Genomic DNA, 10,221 nt, shown 5'->3' with positions numbered 1-10,221 from the left:
ACTAATTAGGTTAATATGAGGATGATATATGAGAATGCTATGAAAATGATATGAATTAAGCTAACAAGATATTATAACATGTATAAACTAAGCTATGATGCAATTAAGATGGCCTAAATGTTTGGTGATGGGGTTTGAGCTCCTTGATAACCCGCACAACACAATTAGACTATAGATTGGATGCAATAGAAGTGGATGTCTAGATTGAAGAAATGGGCTCTATTTATAGAGAAAATAGAGAAATGGATGGTTGAGATTGAGCAATGTCAATAAGGGCTAGGATTGATAGTTATCAATCCATGTGAGGGATTCAATCCAATCCCAGGTTGACAAATGTCATCTTGAGAGGGCTTGAGAGATGCTAAGAAAGCATTAGATACTAATTAAGCATTAGGGAAGGCTTCAAGGGGTGACATCATTGGATAATTATTTTATCCAAGGAAGCAGGCTATTGTCCAAGAGGTAAACTCTTGTGCAAGGATAAAAGATGGTCAAGTCATCATGGGTCAGGGGTGTGGGGTTGTAAGAGGCATTAAATGTCTTTTGAAGACTTTGGAGGCTAACTTGCTCCAAGAGGAAAAATACTAGTGGTATAGGGGACAAATTTGTAAGAGCCTTACAAATTTGGGGGTATTCAACAAGTTACCTTGTTGAAAGGAGAAGGTCTTAAATGCACTTTGAAGACTTTCTCCAAATTTGTGGAAGTGATTCCCCAAATTTAGGGATTGGAAATGATAAGGAGAATTAGGTTAATTAATGGAGGATTAGAGAGACTCTAGAATAAATTAGGAGGGCAAGTGGGAAATGTAGGATTTGGCAAGTGGGTGAGAGAAAATAAGAATTTTAGTAAATTAAAAAGATTTAATCTAGCCAAAAGAGGATACAACTTGCATTTGTAGGATTTTGCAAGTGGGGGGGTTTACAAATAAATTTTGATTTATTTAGATGCAAAGGATATCTTAATTAAATGTAGATTTAATTAAAATGGGAAAGGGAATAAATTGATATTTTTAATTAAATGTGAATTTAATTAAAATGGCTAGAGGGGGGGTATTTAATTAAATGTGAATTTAATTAAAAGGCTTAGATAGAAGAAGGGTATATTAATTCAATTTTAATTTAATTAATAGGCGATTAGAAGAATAGGGATATTAATTAAATCTTAATTTAATTAATAGGTGATTTAATGATGATTAAATGAATAAAATCCATTTAATTAGTTGTGCCAGTTTTAGGTGTCTACAGTCGATAATTGCAATGGTTGCAATTTCATGACACTACATTTAGCCCCCACTTTAGCGGGAGTATAAGTGCACGCCAATACTTTCAGTAAAGTACAAGGGAACAAAATTGAAAGACTTCTACCATGTCAAGAAGGCAAGATGCACCAAGCCCCCAATGGACTTAGGATCTTACGACTTCGATTGAAAAAGTCAAAGGGAAGATCAAGAAGAGAAAACCATGACTGCAAGTAGCAAGGTTCCCCTCACTACGAGTCATGAAAAAGATACCAAAATTATGAAGCAAATCCAAGTTCACTAAATAATTCTAAGTATCAAGAAGGAAAATATGATCGGAGTGTATGCCTCCATGTTAAAGTGATCACGCGTGCCTTGGAGCAATTGCTTTAAGGTAAGATACACCCAAGAGAGAGAGAGAGAGAGAGAGAGAGAGAGAGAGAGGGAGAGAGAAGAGAGGGAGCATGCTATGGCAAGGATTTATCCCCCAAGTGAGCAATAAACCAAAGGATAATGTACACAAAACATGAGGTAGTTTCACTTTCCTTGGGGTCAGTATATTGTATGATAACTCATGTATATCATATATGTATATGTGCATATATTAATTGTCATCCCCAAATAAAGGACACTACCTTAGAAGAAAGGGAAGAGAGCATGTCTTTCGAGACAACATGACAGAGACCAAAAGAGATCTCAATGCTTTGTATCATCCTCAAGTAGACATTTAGGAAAAAATAGAAGAACAGGGATACACATAGAAGAATGGTCACAAAAGAGAAAGAAAGGAGAGAGAGAGAAGATCTATAGTGCTAATATTGCTAATCTAGCATGACATCTGCCTCCCGATCTTGTTGATCACTACTTTGGGATGGCGAGTAACATGCCAGAGGAGAGATATTGAGAACATCAAATGGAGCTATCACAAGATCCAAACAGGGACTATGCTCATGTGGTAAGTCACTTTGTTCAATTCTAGGAGCTAGGATTAGGGTTTGTGAAAATTCAGTTGATAAATGCTTGTCCACATCAACATATTCATAATCACTATAAGAAGCATTAGGAAATGTATTGCCATCATGGATAACATTTTCACTCATTTCTTCATCAAGATTTATAGAAAGAGGAGCACGAACACGAATAGGAGTAAACCCATCACATGTTTTGTGCAACTTATGATTTGGAGATGTAGGTTGAACATATTGCTTAGGAGAAAAGGGAATCATATCAACTATTAGAGTCTTGGGAGATTGAATGGGTTGAGGAACAACTTTAGGAGATCGAGCACGATGCCTTCATCGATAGTCTCTCACACAATGATTTCGTTGAGTCTTAGTAGAAGATTGAGAAGGAGGAGAAACATTTGAAAAAGTAGGAATGTTTTTCTCTTTGATAGTTGAAGGTTTTGGTTGAGGTATTTTAGGTTGGACAAGAGGAGAAGCAGACCTCTTCTCTCTATAAGAGGAAGGAGGTGGAACTGTGCCATATAAAGGAGGAATGTTAGGTGTAGGAAGAAGACCAGATCCATCATGAGGAGGAGGTATAGTTCTAACCTTAGGAGGAATATTGTTGTTCTTATTAGGAGAAGGCACAGGCACATCCATAGAAATAGATTGAGGATGATTAGTCCTATCCGTTAGGGGAAGGATTTCATCTTCAAGTATGATAGGAATGTCAAGTGTTGGGGATCTAGGTTGACTTAAGGATAAGATCATATCTTTCTTCCATTTTTTATAAGATTGACAAAGAGCATCATTCCTTGATGGAAGAGATTGAAATTGCTTAGGCCAAAAGAAATCAATAGGAATGCTAGGGCTTCTTTCAGATGGTCTAAATAAGCTATGGTTCACAGTTATGATTTTGCCATTGTGAGGAAATTTCAAACACATGGATTGGAGAAGCAATAGCCTTCATGGAAGATAGCCAAGGATAACCCAACTTCACACGGAATTACTCAGAAGAGGGCATGATAACAAAGTCAACATCCATAGATTTAGTATGAACATCAATAGGAAGGGTGATAGAGCCAATGGTAGGACAAGAGAATCAATCAAATAACTTCACAACTACATTATAGGCATCATATATTGGTTTATGCAATCGTAAAGTGAAAAGATACTCCTTAGTGATAATGTTAACCACGCAAGAGGGATCAAAAAGAGTGCTAGGGCAAAGGATATCCTTAACCTTTGCAACAATCTATAAAGGGCCATCGGGTGCTCTAATGGTCTCACTAGGGTCAAATGTAATACAAGAATCCTTAGGTGTATCTTGTTTTTCTAACATATTTACCAAGTTTGGAGCCATAGAAGAGAATTCCTCAAAGGAGAAAGAAGTATAATCAGTCTTAATCATGTTAGAGGTATGAGAAGGCAAAGGATCAGTAAATTTTTTAATATTTTGATTAGGAGGAGCTACTGATTTATTTCCCTTATCATTCACTCCTGCCATAGATATAGTATTGTTATCAATCAAATCTTGAATCTTACTTTTCAATGTGAAACATTTCACAGAATCATGACTAGGCTAACGATGAAATTGACAAAAGGAATTGTTATCAAAATAAGGGGATGCAAGTTTAGAAGGATCAAATTGTTTTATAGGAGGAAGTTTGATAACATTTCTTTGCAACAATTGAGACATAACACTATGTAAAGATTCATTCAAAGGAGTAAATTGTCTTTCTCTTTTGAAAAATTTAGAAACAGAAGGCACACCTGTTGTAGCATTCACATTGTTGTTATTGATTGTATCATTGAAATTGATGAAGGTTTTTTGTTGGTTTGAACTTCACAAATGGTTGTTGAACACTCTCCCATTTATCACTTGAAGCCATAGGAGTATATTGCTCCATTTGACTCACAACCAGTTGATAATTGTGGAGTGTTGCGCACAACTACGGAAAGGAAGTAAACTCAGACAAAAGAAGCTTTTCCCTGATATATTTTTGCAAATTAGAAATGAAAATTTGTTGAATATCATTATCAGGTACATGAAAAGAAATTTGAGCACACAAATCCTTATATCTACCAATGAAATCAATCACTTTTTCTTTAACTTCTTGTTTACAATGCATTAAATCAGTCAAAGTGATTTTAGGACCAATATTATTTTGAAATTGTTGGATGAAAGCATTTACGAGTTGTTGAAAAGAAGTGATGGAATAAGAAGGCCAAGAGAAATAGCAATGTAAAGCCTTATCTCTTAATGTTCTTGTAAACAATTTTGCAAGCAATCTTTGATCATAAGCAAAATCAATACACAATGTTTGAAATGTTTTGACATGCATAAGAGGATCACCTTTTTCATTATAGAGTTCCAATTGAGGGACCTCAACATGTTTAGGTGGCATGACTTTAACAATATCAAGAGAAAGTGGGTTGCAATTTCATGATACTACATTTAGCCCCCACTTTAGCGGGAGTATAAGCGTACACCAATACTTTTGGTAAGTACAAGGAAACAAATTTGAAGACTTCTACCACATCAAGGAGGCAAGATGCACCAAGCCCCCATTGGACTTAGGATCTTACGACTTCGATTGAAAAAGTAAAAGGGAAGATCGTGAAGGGAAAACCGTGACTGCAAGTAGCAAGGTTCCCCTCACTATGAGTCATGAAAAAGATACCAAAATTATGAAGCAAAGCCAAGTTCACTAGATAATTCTAAGTATCAAGAAGGAAAATATGAGAGAACTATATGCCCTCACGTTAAAGAGATTGCATGCGTCTTATCCGGAGTGATTTCTTTAAGGTAGGATACACCCAAGAGAGAGAAGAGAGGGATCACGTTATCACAAGGATTTAACCCCCAAGTGAGAAATAAACCCAAGGATAATACAAACAAAACATGAGGTAGTTTCGCTTTCCTTGGTGTCAGTATGATGTATGATCATGTATATCATATATGTATATGTGCATATAATAATCATCATTCCCCAAACAAAGGACACTACCTTAGAAGAAAGGGAAGAGAGGATGTCTTTCAAGTCAACCTGAAAGAGACCAAAAGAGATCTCAATGCTTTGCATCGTCCTCAAGTAGACATCGAGAGAAAAATAGAAGAACAAGGATACACATAGATGAATGGTCACAAAAGAGAAAGAAAGGAGAGAGAGAAAAGATCTATAGTGCTAATATTACTAATCTAGCATGACATCCACCTCCCGATCTTGTTGACCACTATTTTAGGAAGGCGACTAAAATGCCAGAGGAGAGACATCAAGCACAACAGATGGAGCTATCACAAGATCCAAACAAGGACTATGCTCATGTGGTAAGTCACTTTGTTCGATTCTAGGAGCTAGGATTAGGGTTTGTGAAAATTCAGTTGATAAATGCTTGTCCACATCAACATATTCATAATCACTATCAAAAGCATTAGGAGTTATATTGCCATCATGAATAACATTTTCACTCATTTCTTCATCAAGATTTATGGAAAGAGGAGCACGAACATGAATAGGAGTAAAACCATCACATGTTTTGTACAACTTATGATTTAGAGATGTTGGTTGAACATCTTTCTTAGGGGAAAAGGGAATCATATAGACTATTGGAGTCTTGGGAGACTGAATGGGTTGAGGAATAACTTCACAAGATCGAGCACGACACCTTTGTCGGTGGTCTCTCATACAATGATTTCGTCGAGTCTTAGCGAAAGACTGAGAAGGAGGAGGAACATTTGAAAAAGTAGGAATGTTTTTCTCTTTGATAGTTGAAGGTTTCGATTGAGGTCTTTTAGGTTGGACAAGAGGAGAAGCAGACCTCTTCTCTCTATAAGAGGAAGGAGGTGGAATTGCACCATATAAAGGAGGAATGTTAGGTGTAGGAAGAAGACCGGATCCATCATGAGGAGGAGGTACATGTATAACCTTAGGAGGAATATTGTTGTTCTTCTTAGGAGAAGCCATAGGCACATCCATAGGAATAGATTGAGGAAGATTAGTCCTATACGTTAGGGGAAGGATTTCATCTTCACGTGTGATAGGAATGTCAAGTGTTAGGGATCTAGGTTGACTTAAGGATAATATCATATCTTTCTTCCATTTTTGATAAGATTGAAAAAGATCATCACTCCTTGATGGAAGAGATTGAAATTGCTCAGGCCAAAAGAAATCGATAGGAATGTCAGGGCTTCTTTTAGATGGTGTAAATAAGCTATGGTTCACAGTTTTGATTTCGCAATTGTGAGAAAATTTCAAAGACTTATGGATTGGAGAAGCAATAGACTTCATGGAAGATAGCCAAGGATAGCCCAACTTCACATAGAATTGCTCAGAAGAGGGTATGATAACAAAGTCGACATCCATAGATTTAGTATGAACTTGAATAGGAAGGGTGATAGAGCCAATGTGGTGCATGAGCATCTACCTATGAAGGTATGAGCCAGGAAGAAGATCATTTTATATTAGTTAGAATAAATGTAATAACACCCTATGGGTCTTTATGTAATTTGATGTCCTAGGAGTGTGACAAGTTTGTCCATGTTTGGGTCAAATTGTCATCTAGGGTCTAGTAGAGCAAATTGAGTTAATAAGGGTCACAATGGTCTAAATTGAGGGATAAAATGACCACAAGTCTATTTGAGTCATTTTTTATGTTTTAAAATCAAATTTAATCATTTTGGGGGACTATGAAAGTCTAGAGTCTAAGTTGGTCAAATTATGCAAAAGTTGTCATATTGTCAATTTGTTGTCTTAACAATTTTGGACTTTTTGTAAGTTGTGATTCTCCAACGCTCAGTTCGGTTTGAAAAATAGTTGGAGGAGGTTGTGGTTGTTTGGGAAACACCTTGAAAGGACCCAAACAATGAAGAATGTATATTGGTTGTGTTGGTTGATTTGGAAAGAAATTGAAGCATCAAGAACTGTTGGAAACTCGGAAAAACTGTCTAATTTCTGTTGATTGCATATTGAAGGTGGATTGGTAAGAATGCTCATGGAATAAATCCTATAACTATATTGTTTTACCTTTGTTTTTCTTTCAATGTGAAGTATTGAAGTGATTGTTTCCCATTCTACAAGCAAATCTATGCCGGGTAGCCTAAACCCTTAAACCCTTAGGTTTTGACTGCAATAATGGGTTTTGCCTATCAATCCTTAACTAAACACTTTATCGTTACAGGACATGATAGGCCACTATATCATATGTTTGTACCAAAATCCATTAATAGGATACAACAGGGCAAAGAGGATGGAGAACTAACCCTAGGTCTAGCATCTCAATGTAACATACCAGTTTGATGAGTGCAGTGCATGTGAGTTGAGTGGCAGAGAACTAAAAAAGGGTTTGAATGTGGTAGAAGATTACTCTGGAGGTTTACATAACATTTCATGATCAGTGATGGTTACCCATTAGAAGAACCAAACTAGTTTGTGAAAGGTGTTCAATGAAATAGGTCTGAAAGCCCTATTAGGTTTGTTAGTGCAGCACCGGTTGGAATATCTGCAAGTTGATTCGATACTAGAAACTAAGATATTGTTTAGAAATCCCAAAAGGGTATTTGAAAACATAATTTTTTTGTCTAGATACTTAGGGTCTCAAAAGTTATCACCCGATTCCTTCAAAGGAGGCCTAATAGGAACCGGTTTAGGTTTGTGGGTGAGTGAGTCAAAATTGATATTCTAGTGGATCTAAACCATAAAATCATGTTTCATTTGTGTTCAGGTTTTGTGAGAACACCCCTCCAAGAATAGTTGTATTGAACTGGTCAAGTGTTCCATTCAAACCCGTAAGCCTAGTAGTAGCCCACTCATTGTATGCAAGGGTGTGTGTAGTCACACAAGAACTTGAGAATTGTTAGTGTCTGTAAGTGGACAAAGTGGAGCCTTGGGGTTTTCCAAGGTGTTTTCTGGTGTCATTGAACCATTTCTTGACTTGGTGTTGTGTAAGAATCTTTAAAAAAAATAGGGATTACTGGTTGAATCTGTGTGTCTTAGAGGTTGGATGGTTCAAGGTTAACCTTCCTTCGGTCTGTTGCCTCCTCCTCATATTGGTATCAGAGCAGGATTTTGAAGATCACTTGAGTGGTGTGGTCTTAGTGTATGTAAGAGGAAGAGATTAAAATAGGAGCTAACAAAATGCCTCCTAAGAGTATGTCACAAGATGTAGTGAAGAATTTGATTGAAGAGATGCTTGAGTCTAAGATTTAAGAATTGAAAAAGACTAAGGATAAGGAAGATGGAACTGACACTGATGAAGAAGGGGATAAAGAAGATGGGGAATCCTCTAAGTGCGTAGAGGAGATACCTATAGATCAGAGGGCATTTGTATATGCCTTGAGGTTAGTCAATATGGACAACATTGATGAGTTGGCCATATATAACTACAGTGGAAGTATGGAAGCAGAAGAGGTGATAGATTGGATTGAGGCATTGACCAATCATTTTAAGTACAAAGAAATCCCTGAAGATCAAAGGGTTAAGTTGGTAAAAGAAAGGTTGAAGGGGTTTTCTCTCACATGGTGGAACAATGTACAAGGGGAGAGAGTTAAGGAGGGAAAAAGTATGATAACCTCCTGGGAAAGGATGAAGGCTAAAGTCAAGGCACAATTCATTCCCATTGACTATGAAGTGCAGATGCATAGAAAATTGTAGAACCTCAGACAAAGAGACCTTGGTGTGAATGCATATACGGAGGAGTTTCATAAACTCAGTCTTAGATCAAAGAGACAAGAAGAAGAGTTAGAGAAAGTGGCCAGGTACTTGAATGGCCTAAGGATGAACATCCAAGATGAGATCAACATCTTGGCACCGGAGACAGTGAACAAGTGTTTTCAATTGGCCCTAAGGCTAGATGAGAAACTAAAAAGAAGAAGTGAGCACAGTAATAGAGGTAAAGGAGGGAGATGTTTCAGAGGTAGAGGCATTTTTGGAGGAGGAATTCCTAATCAAAGGTCTATTGGTCAGTCTAGCCAAGGAGAGAAAGTTGGGGACTCAAGTAGCAGAGGAGGCTACCATGGGAGAAGACCAAATGGCAAAGGTGGGACAAATGGATCAGGGAGAGGATCCAAGTTCTCTAGTATGAGATGCTATAATTGCAATCAGATGGGGCACCCGACCTACAAGTGTCCAGAGAAGGCCTCAACTTCTTATGGTGGTGAGAGGAGAACCACTTTGACTCAAGAAGATGCAAGGAGTGTGACATCTATTGAAGTGAATTTGACATCAAAGATGGGAGAAAACCTGATGATCAAGAGTACACTACTAAAGGAAATAATGAAGTTTGAGCCACCCCAAAGAAAGGCTTTGTTTAGAATCAACTACAAGATTCATGGTAAGGTTTGTAAAGTTGTCATAGATTTAGGATCTACTGATAACATTGTATCTTTGGAGGCAGTAAAAAAATTTGAACTTGGAGAGAATACCCCTTAGTTGTCCATATAGAGTCAGTTGGTTGAATAAAGGGAAACACATACTCATTAATGAACAAGCATGGGTAGATTTCAATATTGGGGGGTATAAGGATAAATTTTGTGTGACATCATTCCAATGGATGCTTACCATCTTTTGCTTGGCAGACCATGGCAATTTGACAGAAAGGCTCATCATGGTGGAGAAAAAAATGCTTACTCCAAGTTCAAAAGGATGGTGTGACCTTTAGGATATAGTCAGTGGTAGAAGGGGATCCATAGCATGTAGGATCTAGTGTGATGATGGTAGGAGAAAAATAATTCTTTTATACACTAAAGGAGGAAGGTGGAGTAGGTTTTTCTTTGATTGTGAAGCCCAAGGAAGAAAGGAAGAAGGGTATGAGTGAGGTAGGACCAAAGGAGGTTAGGGAACTGCTAGACCAGTACAAAGGAGTGGTTGCAGAAGATATACTTGATTCCCTGCCACCTATCAGAGATATTAGTCATCAAATTGACCTCATACCAGGATCAATATCCTAACAAGGTAGTATATAAAATGACCCCATAGTAGAATAAAGAGATAGCTAGACAAATTCAAGAGCTCCTAGATAAAGGGTTGGTGAGAAAGAGC

Source organism: Cryptomeria japonica, chromosome 11, assembly GCF_030272615.1.
Source record: "Cryptomeria japonica chromosome 11, Sugi_1.0, whole genome shotgun sequence".
Classification (NCBI taxonomy): Eukaryota; Viridiplantae; Streptophyta; class Pinopsida; order Cupressales; family Cupressaceae; genus Cryptomeria; species Cryptomeria japonica.
This window is presented reverse-complemented; position numbering follows the sequence as displayed.